Here is an 18539-nt window from a genome sequence, read left to right on the forward strand (position 1 = left end):
GTTGCCTGAAATAATGATCTATGTCAATTTTCGTGAAGATATCTTATCAAATAAAGAACCTTTCCATACAAAAACTTAATTTTGATTGTTCAATTTGTATGGTAGCTATACGCTATAGTGGTCCGATATCGACAATTCTGACAAATGAGTAACCTTTTAGGTAAAAAACAGCGCTTGCAAAATTTCAGATCGATATTCCAAGAACTGATTGCTAGTTCCTTCGCGTTTAAACATGATTTCGAAAATAAAAATAAAAAAACCCAAACTTTTAGATATTTGAATTTTTCACATCCATTTTGAGGTTATAAGAAAAGCTGTTAATACAAAAGTGGTTTAGGCTTTCCATACCTATAACTTGCCATATAACTTTTTTCCATAGGACTCGTGGTTTTCCGGTTAGGTTAGTTTCGGTTAGGTTAGATTAAGTAAATAGGCTGATATTTGTGACACCCACTTAGACTGCTAGAAACCCTTGTGTGTTGTGATGCCCAATCTTCTAAATACGAATCAAAACGACGTACTATATATCTACACAGCGCCTAGAACCAGCCATAAATTTATAGAGCTGGCTAATATCCACTCCAGCCAGTTCGGCGGAATCGTAAAGAGTATGGAAATCAAGATTCTTCATCCTTAGTTAGGCGAAAATTGGACAGTGAAGGAAACAGTTTGTTGATGTTTGCAGCTCATCTTCCTCATCTGCAACTTTGATAAGTTGCAATCTTCAACTCTTAGCGCGTAAGTGCTAATGGGATAGTATCCGTTTAGAACACCTATGATTGCGGCCATGTGAACCTTGCTAAGAGCAAGTAGTTCCAATCAACTCTAGGCCAGAAAGCTTCCCCAACCCCACAAGTGCCTGTTTTGATAAATGCATGCTGAGCTCACACAAGGTGTCCAGAAGGCACCTAATCAAACTTAATATGGAAGAAGCTTTATGCCACAGATAGCGAGGACATACTCCCATGACTAGCTTTGAGCGCACTGTCAGCGAGCTCAAGGCCTCTAAAGCAGCTCTGCTATCAGAGTGAATACAAACCTCCCTAAAAGAAGCCACACTTCGGTGAAGTACATCTGTTACTGCCTGAATAGCTGCCAATTCTGCTTAAAAGATACTAGTATGACAGTCTGAAACCCTTGAGTCTCGATCCATCCGTCTTCTGTTTAAAAGACACTAGAGTAGTATGGCAGTCTGAAACCCTTGAGTTTCGATCCATCCATTCACTGCGCCTCCACACATCCTTCTAAGGTAAATGCACAGAGAACAAACCCCTAAAAGAAGGTTCCGCTATACAGCAGTCTAAGTTATCAGTGCAATCGAAGTATGAGAGAAATTCGGAATGGTCCAATCTTTCTATCAAGGCTGAAGCCCAAGTACATCTCATACTTAAGAGGTGAAGTTGAGAGCCGTCGAATGAGGGAAGACGTGCCTCCGCTTCAGGTCAGTTTTATTTGGATTGACAACTAGTTCGCTACTTTAAGCCAAAAATTTCAATTTTCGAAAATCCCACACTGACCTAACCAAGCTTTTATATACATACATACAAAGGCTCATATCTTGAACCTTAATAATCTCCTATTAAAGTTAAATTAATTTATAATTTCATTTTGGCGCAAATATTTTCGATAATTCACAGCAGATATATCTCAACAAATTCTATATGTGCGTGGGTGTGTCTTTATGAGTGTTGTCAGATGAAAGAGATCCCATAAAAACACAAAACAATACACGCCATAAAATTGAAAATGAAAACATTTTGCTTCACAGCACAATAGCTAAACGAGCACTTTGGCCCAAAACAGCTGAAAATATGCTTAATAACTAACGGTACTAGTACACTTGCAGTAAAAATTTGAATGTGCCGTGGCCACACTTAAATATTATATAACGAGCGCGTTTATTACAGGCAATTAATGGCAATATTTCACAAAATATAAATATTCACCAGTGATGTGCTTAAAAGCAATTTTAGCAGGCAAATTGCATGTGTATATGTATGTATATGCATATGCATATAGTATATATTTCTATGCATGTATGTGTGCCCGTGAACTTGCATTAGTTTTCCAATGAAATCTATTCAAAGCAGCATTTAAGCACTTGTCTACAACTACAAAATCAAGAAGGCGCAATATTTTTACTTTATTGCCTTCATTGCTCGCTTGAAATTAATTGAAGTGTGGAAAATTGGCCATAAATGCGATGTAGCGCTCGGAAAAACACGAGACAATTGACGCCTTGAGTGTGCAATGGGGCAAAGAAAATATTTTTTGTTGTTGTGTAGTAATTAAAATTTCATTACAGCGCAGATATTTCAGCGCTGTTGTCTTCAAATAGATTGCTCTATCAAGTGAAATGATTCAGATTGACGCTTCGGAGATGAAAATATGAAAAAGAGAGAGAATTTTTTTTTATTTACGATTGTTAGTGAAGAAATATAAATAATGCTTGTGAAATTTGAAAAATATTTTTAGGAATAAATTTTGTAATTTTAAGAAAAATTCCTAATTGCCTTGCATTGCTCTGAGAAGTTCTATAATTAGTAATATATCGTTTCTCTAAACTTAAAACAGACCAAGGAAAGGCGAACGAGGATGTTCAAAGTACCAAATTACTGTTTTATAGTATAGAAATATTAATATATTGTTATTTTATTAATTTAAAAGTATCTTATTATACTTTAGTTATATATATGTACTACTGGAACTTCTGAAAAGTTTATATACAAGTGATTAGCATGACGAACTGGATCGATATAGCCATGTCTGTCTGTCTGTCCATCTGTTTATACGCGAAGTGTACTCTTAGTTTAGAACTGATTGAAATCAAGTTGCTTTTGTTTGTGTAACTTTATGATTTGACACGATTTCTTCGATCGACTAAAAACGAGTTCCATTCCGCTAATTGTTCATTTTTTTGCATGTCAAACTCGTATACCCACATCTTTGTCGGGACGAGTTAAGCAAGAACACGTTTCATAACCAAAATATCCATCAAAATCACTCGAACGTACTCACGATAAATGTCGAGCTCTATTGCCATAGCGATATTCTTGCCTTTTTTATAGTTTTCATCAGTTGAAGTGCTCGAAGGTCGTCCTGAACGTGCATGTCTTCAACGATCTGCCTTTATATCATTCGTAGTCTTTTGGTACCCTAAGCCTTTTTCAACATTCCCAACGATTCTGCACAGGAAATTTGGTTAGAAATATAAAATTTGAAATAAATCGTTTGTTCACTATTTTTATCCATTGTAAAAATGGAGCCAGAAGTGTACCGACTTATGCACTTGCTGTTAAAAAACAGGTTGAGAGATCGAGCTCCTTCTAAATTAGCAAAATACATTATTTTGAAATATAATTTACTTGAGATCTGGGATCTGGGATCTAGGAAAATTGCGATTTATTTCTCCACATAGCACTAACTCAATACACGTGACTGAACCATGATTCAACTTTTTCAAAACGGTCTGAAAAATATATTTTTTGGAGGTTTGCGAAGTAAAGACGGTTAAATAATTTGCCAGAGTAAAGTCCATGGTTATCTTTTTCCAGGTAGTCGATTCATATCAAACCTCACGATTCCAATTAAACGATTTCCAACTGTTTGCTGTCCGTTAGGATCGTCCGCAGTTCCTTTGGTAATCTTTTCTCGACTGGTGGATTTGACTACCCCGAATATTCTTTGAAATCCAGTATACACCTGTGTCTCTATATTTCAGTGACGGTTACAATACGATGCAGTAGCTTTTTTGGATTGCACTTAAAATAATCAACTTTACCAAGCCCAATTTGCATACATCTTATAAATCACATGTTGCCTTCGAATGCCTGCTACCTCAGCTTCGACATGCTCGTTCAATCGGTAGTCTGTCAGTACCAAATCGATTACTTCTGTCACGTTACCCTTCGTTGTAACGGGTGATTTTTTTGAGGTTAGGATTTTCATGCATTAGTATTTGACAGATCACGTGGGATTTCAGACATGGTGTCAAAGAGAAAGATGCTCAGTATGCTTTGACATTTCATCATGAATAGACTTACTAACGAGCAACGCTTGCAAATCATTGAATTTTATTACCAAAATCAGTGTTCGGTTCGAAATGTGTTTTATCGACAAATTTTGTTCAGCGATGAGGCTCATTTCTGGTTGAATGGCTACGTAAATAAGCAAACTTGCCGCATTTGGGGTGAAGAGCAACCAGAAGCCGTTCAAGAACTGCCCATGCATCCCGAAAAATGCACTGTTTGGTGTGGTTTGTACGCTGGTGGAATCATTGGACCGTATTTTTTCAAAGATGCTGTTGGACGCAACGTTACGGTGAATGGCGATCGCTATCGTTCGATGCTAACAAACTTTTTGTTGCCAAAAATGGAAGAACTGAACTTGGTTGACATGTGGTTTCAACAAGATGGCGCTACATGCCACACAGCTCGCGATTCTATGGCCATTTTGAGGGAAAACTTCGGACAACAATTCATCTCAAGAAATGGACCCGTAAGTTGGCCACCAAGATCATGCGATTTAACGCCTTTAGACTATTTTTTGTGGGGCTACGTCAAGTCTAAAGTCTACAGAAGTAAGCCAGCAACTATTCCAGCTTTGGAAGACAACATTTCCGAAGAAATTCGGGTTATTCCGGCCGAAATGCTCGAAAAAGTTGCCCAAAATTGGACTTTCCGAATGGACCACCTAAGACGCAGCCGCGGTCAACATTTAAATGAAATTATCTTCAAAAAGTAAATGTCATGAACCAATCTAACGTTTCAAATAAAGAACCGATGAGATTTTGCAAATTTTATGCGTTTTTTTTTTAAAAAAAAGTTATCAAGCTCTTAAAAAATCACCCTTTAGTTGTTTTCGGCGAATCTTGACGTGGCTCATTAAAAACCGACCTTGAATCTCGTTAAACCAATTTTTGACAGTTGCCATCAAAGGTGAAGAGTCGCCGTATCGTGTATCTAAACAGCGTTGATTTCATTGCGCGATTTCTCCGCCAAATACCAGAAAATTATCACCGATCCGTCATGTGTTTCTGTCAGTTTATAAAATATTCAAAAGCAATCGCTTTCACTCACAGTGAAAACAAAACTGCAAGTCCGATTCAGCCGAAATTTCTTTGGTGGCCGTCTAGACGAATTTAATACTTGCATCGAACTCGATAGTGGTGCCATTGGTAGTCGCACTAAGTACTTATAAGAGCACTTTTCTGTATCATGTATCGTAAGGAACGTTGCCTACATTCAGGCGCGAGAAATATTATGTTAAATAATTAGTTTAAAAAACCCAGGAATTGAAACATTTTCAATAAAAAAAAGACGATTATAATTGTATTGTGCCAGTTCCCCCTACGGACAAGGAATAGAATTTGACTGCGGTAGGGTAAGTCTGACGTACATAAGAGGTGACTAAAATCCAATACACACTTTGTCTGTTTGGCTTGCCTCGAAATTTCAACAGCATTCAGAAATATTGCTATAATACTCAGCTTGAACTGATATTATAGACTCTGAATGAGATTCCTTCTAATAAAAGGATATTTGAAGTCCAAACGACCTGATTGTTTGATATATGTGCTTTAAGCACCGTAGGGTAAAGCCGCCGCCGGCAGGTACTCACGTAAAACACACAAGGACCATATTGAGCTAGTTTCTAACTTAGTCTCCATAAAACTCGGAACTGATTTGGAGGTAAAAAAATATGTTTTTCAGGATGAGATTTCTAATAATATTCCTTTTTCCTTTCTTCTCTTCAAACCCGAATAGATGAAATGCATGCCTTTAAATATCAATTTTAAATTAAGCTAAAACAATATTTGCGGTTATGCAGATTTCGAAACTAAAAAATTTTCGACCAGAAAATTCTAATTTTTTGTCGCTGAAAGAATAACACTAAATTTTCGGTTTGAAAGTTTTGCGAAACCGCCATAAACCCGAGCTCAATGGTCAGCGAAAACCAACCACGCGCTGCTCAACGCAGACGGACATGCGTGAAATGGGGAGCGTATGCCAGTGGTAACCACAACAACGGCGGCGGCTGCAAGCACACTTGGCAACGAATGCGTGGAACACAATTAAACAAAGTCGAAACTGCAATAAATTACTTTTCATGCTGAAGCACAGCAACAACAGCACTACAAAAACACAACGCGTAGGGGCGCAACGGCAGACAAGGCAGCGAAAAAATTGGCGTGAATAAAAATGCCAAGAGCAAACAAAAACCGTAGCAGCAACAACAAAGCGGCACTTCATCAACGCCGCAAGCTCCAGCTCCAGCGCCGCCGTCGAAACTCTGGCACAAATTCAATTAACCCACTTCTGTCGTATGCAACGCCGGGTACAAATGCCCACCAGCAAGAAGCGCACGTTTCAAGCGCCAGCAACAACAACAAAGCGAGTGGCAATCACAGAACATGCGAGAAATTAACAGCGGAGACAGTTTTCGCTGCTTCTTCTGCCTGCAGCTGCGCGCTTTTTTAATAGCGAAACTTTTAATTGGATATTATTAAGGCGCATGAGTGGGCGTGGCAGTTGCCTGGTAGCGTGAAATGTGGCAAAGCCAAGTGGCAAGCCACTTTTTATGCGACATAACAACTTCGCTCGGCGCCCTCTACATAAATAAGAGCTCGTTATGCGGCGTCGATGGAGAGTTCGCAGCCGTTAATGCGCAGCCCAATGGTGGAAAGTGGCAAGCGGAAAATTTGACAGTTGGTCAGGCGATGGCGCACGCCCTCGCAGTAAAAAGTGTGGCAATTATGTTGCAAAATAATTTGCAAAGAGAATTAGGTGTGGAATTGGCTCACTTTTGCTGAGTTGTGTAAAATTGTGGAATTTGTTGCGGCAATGGATATGTCGCAGCTATATGTATGTACTCGTACTAGGAGTTTAACCCTTCACTCAAAAAGCTTATCTTAAAGGGAACTCAACATAGGAACTTGTTGAACTATTAATTTTTCTGTTTATTTGTGGCCAAAATACTGTCAAATTAAGGTAGAACGAAAACTCTTGAATTGCGTTGAAAGGCATTTTTGAAAGGTTATGGGTTATTGTAAGTTGAGTTCAATTGACTTAGTTGGGGAAATCGAACTACTCACGAACAATTTTAGTCTAGTAAATGGAAATTCATTATTTTTCCAATCGATGGATATAGAAACCTGTAACTCTCAAAACCTTACTAAAAACTCTAGAGACTGTTAGACTGGAACATAAGGAAGAGCATATTGCTCTTCATACTATCGGATATCAGCGGATACAGTAAAATATCTAGGGCCCAAACTGGATAGAAAACTTTCATGTAAACCGTAAACCGAAGAGAAAGAAAAAATGCATCGATTGCTTTGTACTGCTCTATAGGAGCCATTACCAAAAGGTGGTCCTCTAGCTCCACAACACCATAGTCAAGTTCATTATGTTTTATTGAGTTTTTATGTGGTGGAGGGCTATATAAAACACCACACTTGCAAAGAAACTCAATACCGTTCAACGGGCGGCGCTCATCAGTATGTGTGGTGCACTAAGGTCCAATCCAATCATGGTACCTAACACCATCTTGCGCATAGTACTAGTGGACACCGTCTGCAGGGGTATGGCTACGAAAGTTGCTATCAGACTCAGAGAATCTGGGTTCCTAAAATAACACGTGTCTAAATACTCGAAAATTCTCTCACACTTTGACTTGATACCAGAAAAACCACTCTAGCGGCTCCTTCTCTGCCCTTATATCGGCGAGGAAGTTGTTGGCTGGAAGAATCCTTTGGAGGAGGGGATAAAGCTTAAGGGGAAAGTTTATAGAGAATTATATTGTCAAGAGCTCTCTATCAAGCCCATATTAAGACTTCTTGGCTAATGCGGTACCCAAATCGAGCTTGCAGCCATTAAGGTTACAGTAGTTCTACTGTTTCGAAGTGCAGCCTCCTTCTACTCTGATAGCAGAGTGGCGATACTAGATTTGCATTCATTAACAGAGCTTTCAGCGTTCGTCAAGAAGGACCTAACATTGCTATAAATAGCATCGAGTGTCTTTGTGATAAGACTGATCGCAAGAATCTTGTGATCTCTTTGTTCTTAGTAAGGCCAGCTCCTCTTTAGTTGTGGTGTTTTTGGAAGGACATTGCCTTATTGGCTTCCATGTTGCAAGATTGAGAATCTTACCAGACGTCATCTGCAGAAACTGTATGGAAAAAGAAAAGAGGGGTGGAAACAACTCAAGACTTCTTTTTTAACTATCCAGCGTTTGGGAAGTCAAGACTTAAACACTTAGGACGACAACCCTTGAGACGTCTCACCGAACTGGTGGAAATGGAAATTATACTCCTGTGAAAATTTGTATTGGCTACTAAGAGTTTTGGTAATTTATAAGTTCGAACACATAAGTTCTCATTTTTCATGGCTTTACAAAGGACTGCATATCGCAGTCCACGTCACATCTTTCCTAGCCATCTAACCTAACCTAACCTATCTCGCATTGTACAAGTCCGACCAAATTTCGACGATCCCATCCTGTCTAAGGTGAATAGGAGCGGAATTGTGCTCCATCAGGGCAAGACCTGATATTATATTGACACGCCAGATACTACTAGAACTTGGTTAAAAGGATTTTATGCATTCACCTTATAGTATGGACCTGGCACCACTAACATTTCTGTTTTGACGAATGACTTTTATGGTAAAAAGTTCGCCTAGAGAGAAACTTTTAAATATCGACTCTAAAATGTTTAATCTGGTACGCCAAAACCACGAATGTACTCGTACCATATTTGCTTCTCTGAGAAACAACATGAAGTTTAGTTTATAGGTCCAAGAGGAGTAATAACCCTTCAGGATGCCTGCACTTGACGCGAATTTTTGCCTCCTCCAGTATATCATACCGTGAGGACCCCAGATCTTACAGCTTAGTCTTTTCAGTGTGGGACAAGGGTATAAGCTATGCTCCATTGTTTTTCTGATGCCCCAGTGTAGACATTTCCCGCAGTCTTCTCATTATGTCCGCCCCATCCTGCGGGCGTTTCAGACAGTCACCACTTAACTTGTATTCTCATCATGTGCCTACAGTCTCTTCTATCGAGTGCCAATAGGAATTTTGTGTACTTCTGTAGTAGGTGTATGACTTTACTAACTAATATTCTCGTACAGCCTAAATGTAGGCAACACTTTAAAAATGTTATCTACATAAACACTTAATAATTTAGCAATTGCTACGGTGGTATCTGTGACCAAATAACCTGAGAAACGTACTTAATACAAAAAAAAGATTTATCATAGAATCAATATGTATCTGTACAACGCTAAGGAGATATACAATTTTTATCTGCTAAAATTGTCACCAATTAACTTGAGATTAGATCAATATTATAAAATTATATAAAAACCAAACACAAAATTCAACGCTTTTCCCAACCACGGCAAACCAGTCACCCACAGTAGCACTCAACAATCATCGTACCTCAAACCACAACTTCACCTCTCAGCAGTGTCGGCTACATTAGCGAGGTCGCGGCGCTGAAATATTTACAACTTTGTTGTTGTAAAATTTATGACCTGTTAAATTTGTGCGCAAATGAATTATTGACGAGCGACAATGTTTGTAGATTCATTGGGTTTCGGCGGCTAAAACGCTTCAAACTTTCGCCAAGATTTCGGCCATAAAACAGCATAAAGGACGACGGCGTGCAAAGAGTATTAATAAAATTGCTTATTTAATAAACTGTCAAATGCGAAACATTGCTTGCACAGCAAGAAATGTAAGTAACAACAACAGCTGACCACCCAAAAAGAGAGAAGTTGCGACCCCTGAGCGGGCATCTTTAGCAACACGAAGCACGAATGACGGGCAAAATTAATGAGGCCGAAAATTTTTGTTTATATAGTAGGTATAAGTATGTATGTACATGGAGCTACACAGTTTACATAAATTTTTTGTAGACGGCAGTTAATAAAGAGCGTAAAAAGGGTGTCATAATAGTAGTAGCAAAGTATTATATTTGTCAGCAGTTTTTATGCGAGCAAAAGAGGTAGTGTATTAAACCGTGGTTGCTGTTGTATTTTGAGAGCTAAGGATGGAGTCGCCGATTGACCGAGAATTCGGGTGGCTCTCCATGGCCGTTTAACCATCACCACCTGCCGTACCTATCGCATCTGCATCTGAGGCACCATCAGTTTTGTCATCTGTCAGGAGTATACTACGGACCACCCTTTCGAACCATGTCCATGTAAAAAGTATTCCACTCAGAGCCGCTATCCGTCCCCCGGAAAGATAGTCGCCTTTAATGTGTCCAAGGTTATCTCAGTGACGAAGCCAAGCCGAGGGTTGACGCTGACCACTGCCATTGCAGTCATGACTGCCAAGTTTAGCTCCCTGTCAGCGAGCTGAAGATCTGTGTAGCAGCTCTAATATCGGAGTAGATGGTTTTCTCCGTGAAAGAAGTCGAACTGCGCAGAAACACATCTGCTGCAATCTTGATGGCTGCTGCTTCTGCTTAAAAGAAGAATGACAGTCTGAATCTAGTTTTAGTTGGAGACAACATTGTTAACAGAAGAGTTCTACTCCAACCATTCGCTTGAGCTTCGATCCATTCTATGTCTTTTCTGCAACGATTTCGCTTCATCCACATATCTCTCAAAGGTATGTGCGCTGAGATGAAATGCCACTCAGAGTAAGTTAAGCTGATGGTTAGTGGTGATACAAAGTGGGTCACTTACGATAACGTCAAGGGAAAATGGTCCCAGTCGAATCTCGTTAGGCCTACGCAAGCTGGGTTCTCCTACATATGTGTTTGTATGTTAAACCTATATATTTTTGTGTTTAGTATTTCTTTTTTATAACGATACACCTGCCTTAGAACGCATTTTGAATCCGCCAACCATGCTAAGTTATCCAGACTGTACCCAGAGTTGCAGATCAACAGAGACCTGGGTAGTTGCACCACCGTTTTACTGCTGATTCAAGGTCGCCTAACTGTAATAACTGTTGGTTTACTTTCAAAGGAGTGCAGACTTCAGCAAAATAAACTATTTTCTTCATTTTATTTATATCCTCAAGTTGCAGCAACATATTTCGCTGCACTCTCTTCAAATATTTACATTTAATTTCACTTTTCGCCACAAAAAAAGAGAGGAAGGTAAAAGCAGCTCATGAGAACATCCTCTAAAATTTCCTTTTTCACCAGATAACATTTTCCTTACCAAATTTCCGCTTTATGCTTCTTTAGTGGCACAACTTGACGCAAGAGTCACGCGGGTGTCATTTAGCTTGTCAGCAGACGACAAGTTGTGGCACTTGCACCTTACTGAGTTGATTAAGCAAACGAATTATTTAGCAAACCACAGATTAATCGGCTAAAATTTTATTTAGTATGCAAAAAAGAACATGAAGACTCTCTTCAAAGCATATGTGTGTGTCTAAAGCAAAAGCTGAGTATGAGTCCCTCACAGTGCGACAAGCACTCATGAATACTTTCTAACCACACTTCAAGCACACTTCAAGCCGAAAAAAACTGCACGAAACACATGAAATGCAAAAACCCAAAAATAACAAAAAATTTTGGAACTTTCGCTTTTCATCACTTTCAGGCAACTTTCCAAGAATTTTGCATTTCGCTGACATTTCCGGTTTGGCCGTACGTCTCTGTGTCACTCACATATAAACAAATATAAACACACATACATACATAGTTGAGAGCATAAATAATTTTCGCACTTTTCTTCACATTTCTAGTATGAAGGGATGTGCGGGGTAAGCGCCCGCTTAGGGGAATCGCAAAAAATTAGCTTCTCTCGCTGCGCTTGCCACATGTCGTCTGCGCTTGCTCTTGGCACCGAGCATTGCATGGCAATTTATTTGCCACATGCCGCATGGCACATGAGGCTCCCACATTTAACTTATGTTTACAGCTCGTTTGCTGCGCTGTGCATTCCCTTGGATAATTTGTGAAAATTTCCGAGTTAGTCTTCTTGGCAAGGAAACAAGTGCACGTGCTGTCAAAAAGGAACTTAAATTTGTTGTTGGTAATTTCTTGTTGTCTAGTGGTTAATGGTGCAACAAGGTTTGTGGCCGCAGCCAGAGTTTGGAGAAATAATTTAGTCAAACAAACCGGCAAAGGGTATATTAACTGATATATGATATACATATGTATATGTATGTATAGTGGATAACTTTCTTTTGTTAAGGTCTCATTTCTTAACAGGTCAATTGAAACAACAAATTTTTTGACAAAATTCGTGTTTTTTATTCAACACACCACAGTTTCCATCAAGGATCACTGATTAAGGTGACGCTCCCAATTCTGGATACCATTTTTTTTGTTGTAAGATTTGCACTTTGCTTCAAATAGGCCTCAGTTTCTGTGACCACCTCTTCTTTCTACGAAAAATTCTTGCCATCGACCATTCTTTTGAGACCTGAGAACAAGAAATAGTCGCTGGGGGCCATATTTGTCGAATGCTCTGAGATGCAACAACTTTGCCAGTCGAATGATGAGATTTTCCATGCTTCGGAGCGGGCTTATCGTGCTCAGTCCACTCGAATGACTGTCGATTGGACTACGGAGTGAAATGATAGAGCCCTGTTTTATCCATTGTCACACATCGACGAAAAAACTCGGGTTTATTACGCTTGAACAACTCCAATCACAGCTCCGACTAGTTTTCAAGGTAGGTAGGTAGTGGGAATGAATTTCTGACGATTCACCTAGATCTTTAACAGGCCTATTGTGAAACCACCAAGGCTAACTCACTACATTAGGTCCTCTTTGCAGTATTCTGTGATCCTAATGAATTCCGTTTATACAGAAAGTTTTATTTGCGCGACCTCCGAGACATCGTCAAGCAATCGTCGACTGATGGTTGTGATTATTTTGCTATACAAAGCCTTGTATTCGCATAGAAGATATCTATATTGTCTTCTTCTTCTACCTCCTGACAATTTCTACAAAAGTAATGGTATGATCTTCTTATTCTGGTGGAATATCTGCTAATGAGACAGTGACCTATTAACATACCAAATTGAGTTCTTATGGCATTCCTTGTGAATTTTAATAGTCGGCATGTGATATGCATTATCCATTCGTGACACGTTTGCTTGCATATCGAGCAAGTCAGGGACTGACATCACCGAGACTCAGCTATATCTATAAGATGTTTGTCGATTAAAATCTGCAAGCAGCCAGCAGTATATAAATTCCCGCTTTTATGGAATCTAATTGTAGGTTAGTACCTATTGTGACTAGCACAATTGCTTCACAGTGACCAGAAATATCCTATGTCTTTGAAATATGTTGTTAGATCCGCTAAGAAATCAAAGAATTCATTCTCTACCTTTGATGAAAATCTATGAGATTTTAGTAATTTATATATTTATATAAATATATACATATATTTTTTTTTGTGAGCACACTACTTGTCAGAACAAGATAGCTTTCTTTATTTGGTGTGATCTTAGCTTGATAGACACTGTAGGGGTCTAGTAGTCGGCAAACGATTCTGGAATCGAATTTTGTTGAAAATAGACTAATTCGCACTCGTTTATTTAGTTTGTACCCATCCGTATAGAAAACTTTTCAAACTGAACAAAATTCTCTTTAGAGCTTGCGGCCTGAAGGATTGAAGTCAGGTTTGCCTCAATTATCAATGTAATGGACTACTTCAATCCAATCAGATTTCTCCGTGTTATTTTATACACCTCTTGCTTGACCTAAGAAAATGGAGTGGCGCCGATAAATTGCAAGTCGAAACTCTTAGATTTGATAAATTAATGATACAACAGCCACGTTTGTTTCTTGAACACGAGCACACCGATCTCGATGGTTCGGTATTCTTGCAATACATCCATATTCGGTAAACATACATATTTACCAACATCATAATGATCCATCTACCCAGGATAGTACCACAAAATCCCATCTGAATTCCTTTTGAACGAAAATGATGGACTACAAAGCATGGTATCGCTGCACCCTCCAAACCCTCTTTTTGGATAATTTTTAAAAAATTTAAACATTTCAATCTTATACAAGATTCCTTAGTACTCATGTTCCAACCTCAAATATTTTTTTTTATTAAAAATGGCTCTGTGAAAAACAATTGAAGTACTCCAGCTCACAAATGCAAAAATATACATTTCTAGTGACAATGAAATATGGGAAATATAGCAGTGCCGGTTGCTACTCATATTAATTATGGAAGCCCTTATCTGCAACCTGGTACATTTTGTGTATATATACATACATATGTATGTATATGCAATAAATGGCGTTCCTCAATTTGCCTTTTAATTAGATTTACCGCATGATGAATGCCGCTGAAAGTGTTTTGCATATTTTAGATGTTGACAATAAAAACAACATGTCATAGATACTCACATACATGTTGTATAACCTCAAAAGGTTCATTATTTCGAAGCTGTCACGAGCAATCGACAACAGCGACGCGGCTTCAACGCTATTTACATATACACATGTATATATATGTATGGCAGATGGTTATTGTGCAGTTATTTTGAAAAATTATAAACATATGTTGACAAATGCGTCACGAGATAACAGTCATAGGTATATGCCATATGTGTGTGTGTGTGAGTAGGTGTGTTCACACAGCGAATTGTTATCTCCAAATTTGCATATGCGCAAAAATACGCGCGTTGACATGGCCCTAGGAAGGCAAAGTGACAATACGTGATGAATTGCTGTAAACAGTGCTGCCATTTGATAAACAAAATATTATTCTCTACGGAGTTTTTCTGTGTTTATTTGATGTATGAGCAAAAATATGTTATGAAAAACATGAAGGTAATGAAATTATATTTTAATTACTATCTTTTGCTTCATATACAATTTTTTAGCCACGGTAGTTGAATCGTTGAGCTGCAACGAAAAAACGTTACGCAACGAAAATGCGTCACGTTTGTAGAATACAAAGTAGCGACATAGTGAACGCTGTAGCAATTGCAATATTTGTTTTAATTGTTCGATGTTATAATCCATAGCAGGTAAAGCAGAAACGTTTGAAGGATGCCACCTGTTTGAAACTTTTCCGACAATAGAAATTATTGGGCTCAGAATTAGCTAATGAAAGAGTTTCAACAAGGCAGAAGTTAAAAAAAAAAATATCATTTTATGCGTGGTGTTGCCACCCTTTTGGAAAATTTATTTACTAGAAATCATAAGATTCAAAACTTAGTAATGAAATGAGTTTGAATATGATAAACATTTTAAATAAATTTATTATTACATATGACTGGTGTTGCCATCCTTTTGAAAAATTTATTTACTAGAAACCGCAAGGTTCAAAATAAGGTAATGAAATAGTTTGAACAAAGCAAACATTTTCAAAAAATATTCTATTATGTCAAGTGTTGCCACACTTTTGGAAAATTTCAGCCAATAGAAGACATAAGGCTCAAAATGAAAGGAATAATTTAAAATAGTTTGAACAAGGCAAACATTTTAAATAGATTTCATATTACAGACCACCACTAGCCAAGTGTTGCCACCCTTTTGGAAAAAATATTTATTAGAAATCGTAAGGTTCAAAATAATGCAATGAAAAACTTTTAAATAGCCAAAAATTTTAATATATTTTGTTATGTCGAGTGTTGCCACCTTCTTGAAAATTTTAATAAACTGAAAGAGTAAGTTTCCAATTTAAGTAGGGAAAGATTTTAAATAAGCCGAAACAAAAGCTCTCTATAAAACAAAAAATAAAATATTTTGTTTGCGCAGTGTTGCCACTTGCATTAATTTTTTAACTCAATAAAATTGATAAATACAGAGAGGGTATAATAGCACATTTGTAGAAGTACTTTTACCGTTTTAGTTTTTTTTTTCGAATAGGGTTGCCACTAATAAAAAAATTCTAAAATAAATAAGAGTTGTTGTACTGTCGATTTCTCCCAGAGAATCTGTTTTTGAATCATCATGTCATAAACCGAAGCTATTTTTGGCAGCATCCGTATATGACATATGTCGCAGCAAGGAACATGCAACACGTCATAGGCAACATGCCACATACCACATGTCACCTTGTCTAAATTGCAACACGTCAATGCACAACTCAAGCATTTACCTCCGTCATTTATCGTAAACGAACTGGCACAGACAAACCTAAAAGAAGAATGTTGTCTCTCACTTGGAAAACTTTTGTCTCCAATACACAGACACTTCTTTTTCATCAGCACTACATACATATATACATATAATACAAGCAATATCAACTGAACTCAGGTAGAACAATTCCGAAACTTGTAGATGCCTTTTTTTTAGATTTTTGCTAAGGATTGATTGCGTTGAGTACTCGGCGAGTGAGTGGCAAAACGAGTTGTGTCAAGTGCCTAAAAAGAGGATATATTTGTACATATATAATATGAGATTGATTGTCACTTTGTTGGTAACCGCATAGGTACAATACAGGTCGTTATACACCTGCTAGGAATTTTTGAAGTTAGTAACAACGTTGCCTCATTTATTTCTCGGTTCAAGTCAATTCAGACTACTCAGAGTCACTGGAGAAGAGCCGCAGTGAGCTTCTTTGTGTATATATCGAACTCCAAGTGACAAGTTGGAGCTGCGCAACACCTTCAGAGTCAGACTTCGGAACAACAAGACTATCTTTCAAGCACAGATGATTGCCAAAAAATAATAAATCTGCTTCAAAATATTTGGTTTCTTGTAAGAAATGAACATTTATATCCAAAAAGCAACAATACTGGTCTTAAGGTCACTGTTTGTGCTTACAGGACTCCTTAGAAACATTTATTCTCAGTACGATTAAGGCCGAAATGCTTTTGATATTTAAGTTGCGAAGGAATGGTGGTCTAGCATGTAATCCTTAGGGAGGCCATAGAAAGTAAGACCTCCTGTGTTTGAACTTATAAATTAGCAAAACGCTTAATACAAATATGCATAGGCGATTAATCTCCATTCCCCCCACTCAGTGGGATGTCCTTATGCGCTCCCATGTATTTAAGTCTCGGTCTCCCAAACGCGGTACAGTAAAGAATGAAAAATTGAGTTGCTTCCACCTGTTCCCACCATAACTAGGGAGAGACCTATGGTGGCCCAGCGCTGGTCAAGCTTCCGCGAAGCCCAATTATCTAGTAGTAAAACACAAGAATATACGGGAGCACCGACCCGTCCTATTGTACCGATAGCAGTTCTAGAGTGCCTTTCCTTGCTAACTCAGCAGCTTTACAGTTTCCTGCGATTCCGCTGTGACATCGCATCCATACCAGTGTTATCATAAAGGTACTTGATGATAATTACAGCGAGTCCTGAACGCACTGTTAATGAGTTCATGCTACCGTAATAGCTGCAACTTCGGCCTGGAAGACACTGCAATAGCCAGAAAATCTGAAGCTGAAATTGATAGAGAGATCCTGACAGTAAATCCCTATACCAACCTTTCCCCCATCCGGAAAGAACTCATTTTCCCTCTCCTCCAATGGCCTTTTCCCTACCACAACTTCCTCGTTAGTATATGGGCAGGGAAGGTGCCGCCAGAGTTCGGTTTGACGACTCCGTGATCCAAGTGATTCGGTATGAAGTCAATGTGAGGGAGGATTTCCGAGTGTTCAAAAACGAGTTCTTTTCGAAACCCAGACTCTCTTCCTTTTACAGGCAATATGTGCAAGATCGCGTTAAGTGCCATGATTGCAGTGGACCTAAGTGCACCACACATGCTGATGAGCACCGTCCGTTGAACGCTTCCGAGTTTTTTTACATGTGTGTTTTTTTCTAGAGCTCTCCATCGCATTAAGACTCCATAGAACATAATGGGCTTGACTATGGTGTCGTACAGGCCGAGGACCACTTTCGATGCGCGACCCCACCTTTTGCCACTGGTTCCTCTAAGGCAGTACAAGGCAATATATGCTTTTTTTGCTCAAATCACTTTACTGATAAATCCATAATTTTGAGTAAGTGGTATCATGAAGAACATTTGATCTTCCTATGAACCTAACACAACCAAACTTATCATTATGTTCCCAGAAAATATATGATACCTTCATGTCTGTATCAATCCACAAAAAATTAACTCCTCATCATTCCTTCAGTACATATTTTTCGACACTTCTCAGCAATTCATGTTTTTCGATCAGGAGCAAAAGCTCACAGCAGTTTAGAGGAAAGCCTAAACTTGTTCAAAAGCCATTGTCTTAAGTTTGTCGACTCACAAAATTTCCTCTAATGATTACTTATAACCTTAGCATATTCTTTATTGATATTCTCACATCTATTATATGCAGAATGCAAGAAGCTTTCGTTACGACTCTTAATTTCTTTGTGGGAAACTCCCAATATAATAATAATTTTAAATTTTCTGGCAAGGATTATTCCGTTGCCATTTTGTTTGCAATTTGCAACATGTGGTCTGGAGTAGTGTGTGTACTGTGTACAAGCTTTTGTGCTTGTATTTGTTAGTAACCTAATGCAAAACTATTACCGATGTGGCATGTATCCACAGTGAACATCATCAGGTGCACCAATTGCACATAATCTCAGCTTTTGGTTTCGTTTATGTATATAACGACATATAAAAGAACGTAGAGTA

The 18539-nt window shown here is 38.4% G+C and overlaps 1 protein-coding gene across 3 annotated transcripts in view; it reads left to right on the forward strand.

Annotated features, from left to right (window-relative positions):
- LOC105223681 (inactive dipeptidyl peptidase 10) overlaps positions 1-18539 on the forward strand; it is a 253046-nt gene that overhangs the window by 115528 nt on the left and 118979 nt on the right. The window lies entirely within an intron of this gene.

Source organism: Bactrocera dorsalis, chromosome 4, assembly GCF_023373825.1.
Source record: "Bactrocera dorsalis isolate Fly_Bdor chromosome 4, ASM2337382v1, whole genome shotgun sequence".
Taxonomy (NCBI): Eukaryota; Metazoa; Arthropoda; class Insecta; order Diptera; family Tephritidae; genus Bactrocera; species Bactrocera dorsalis.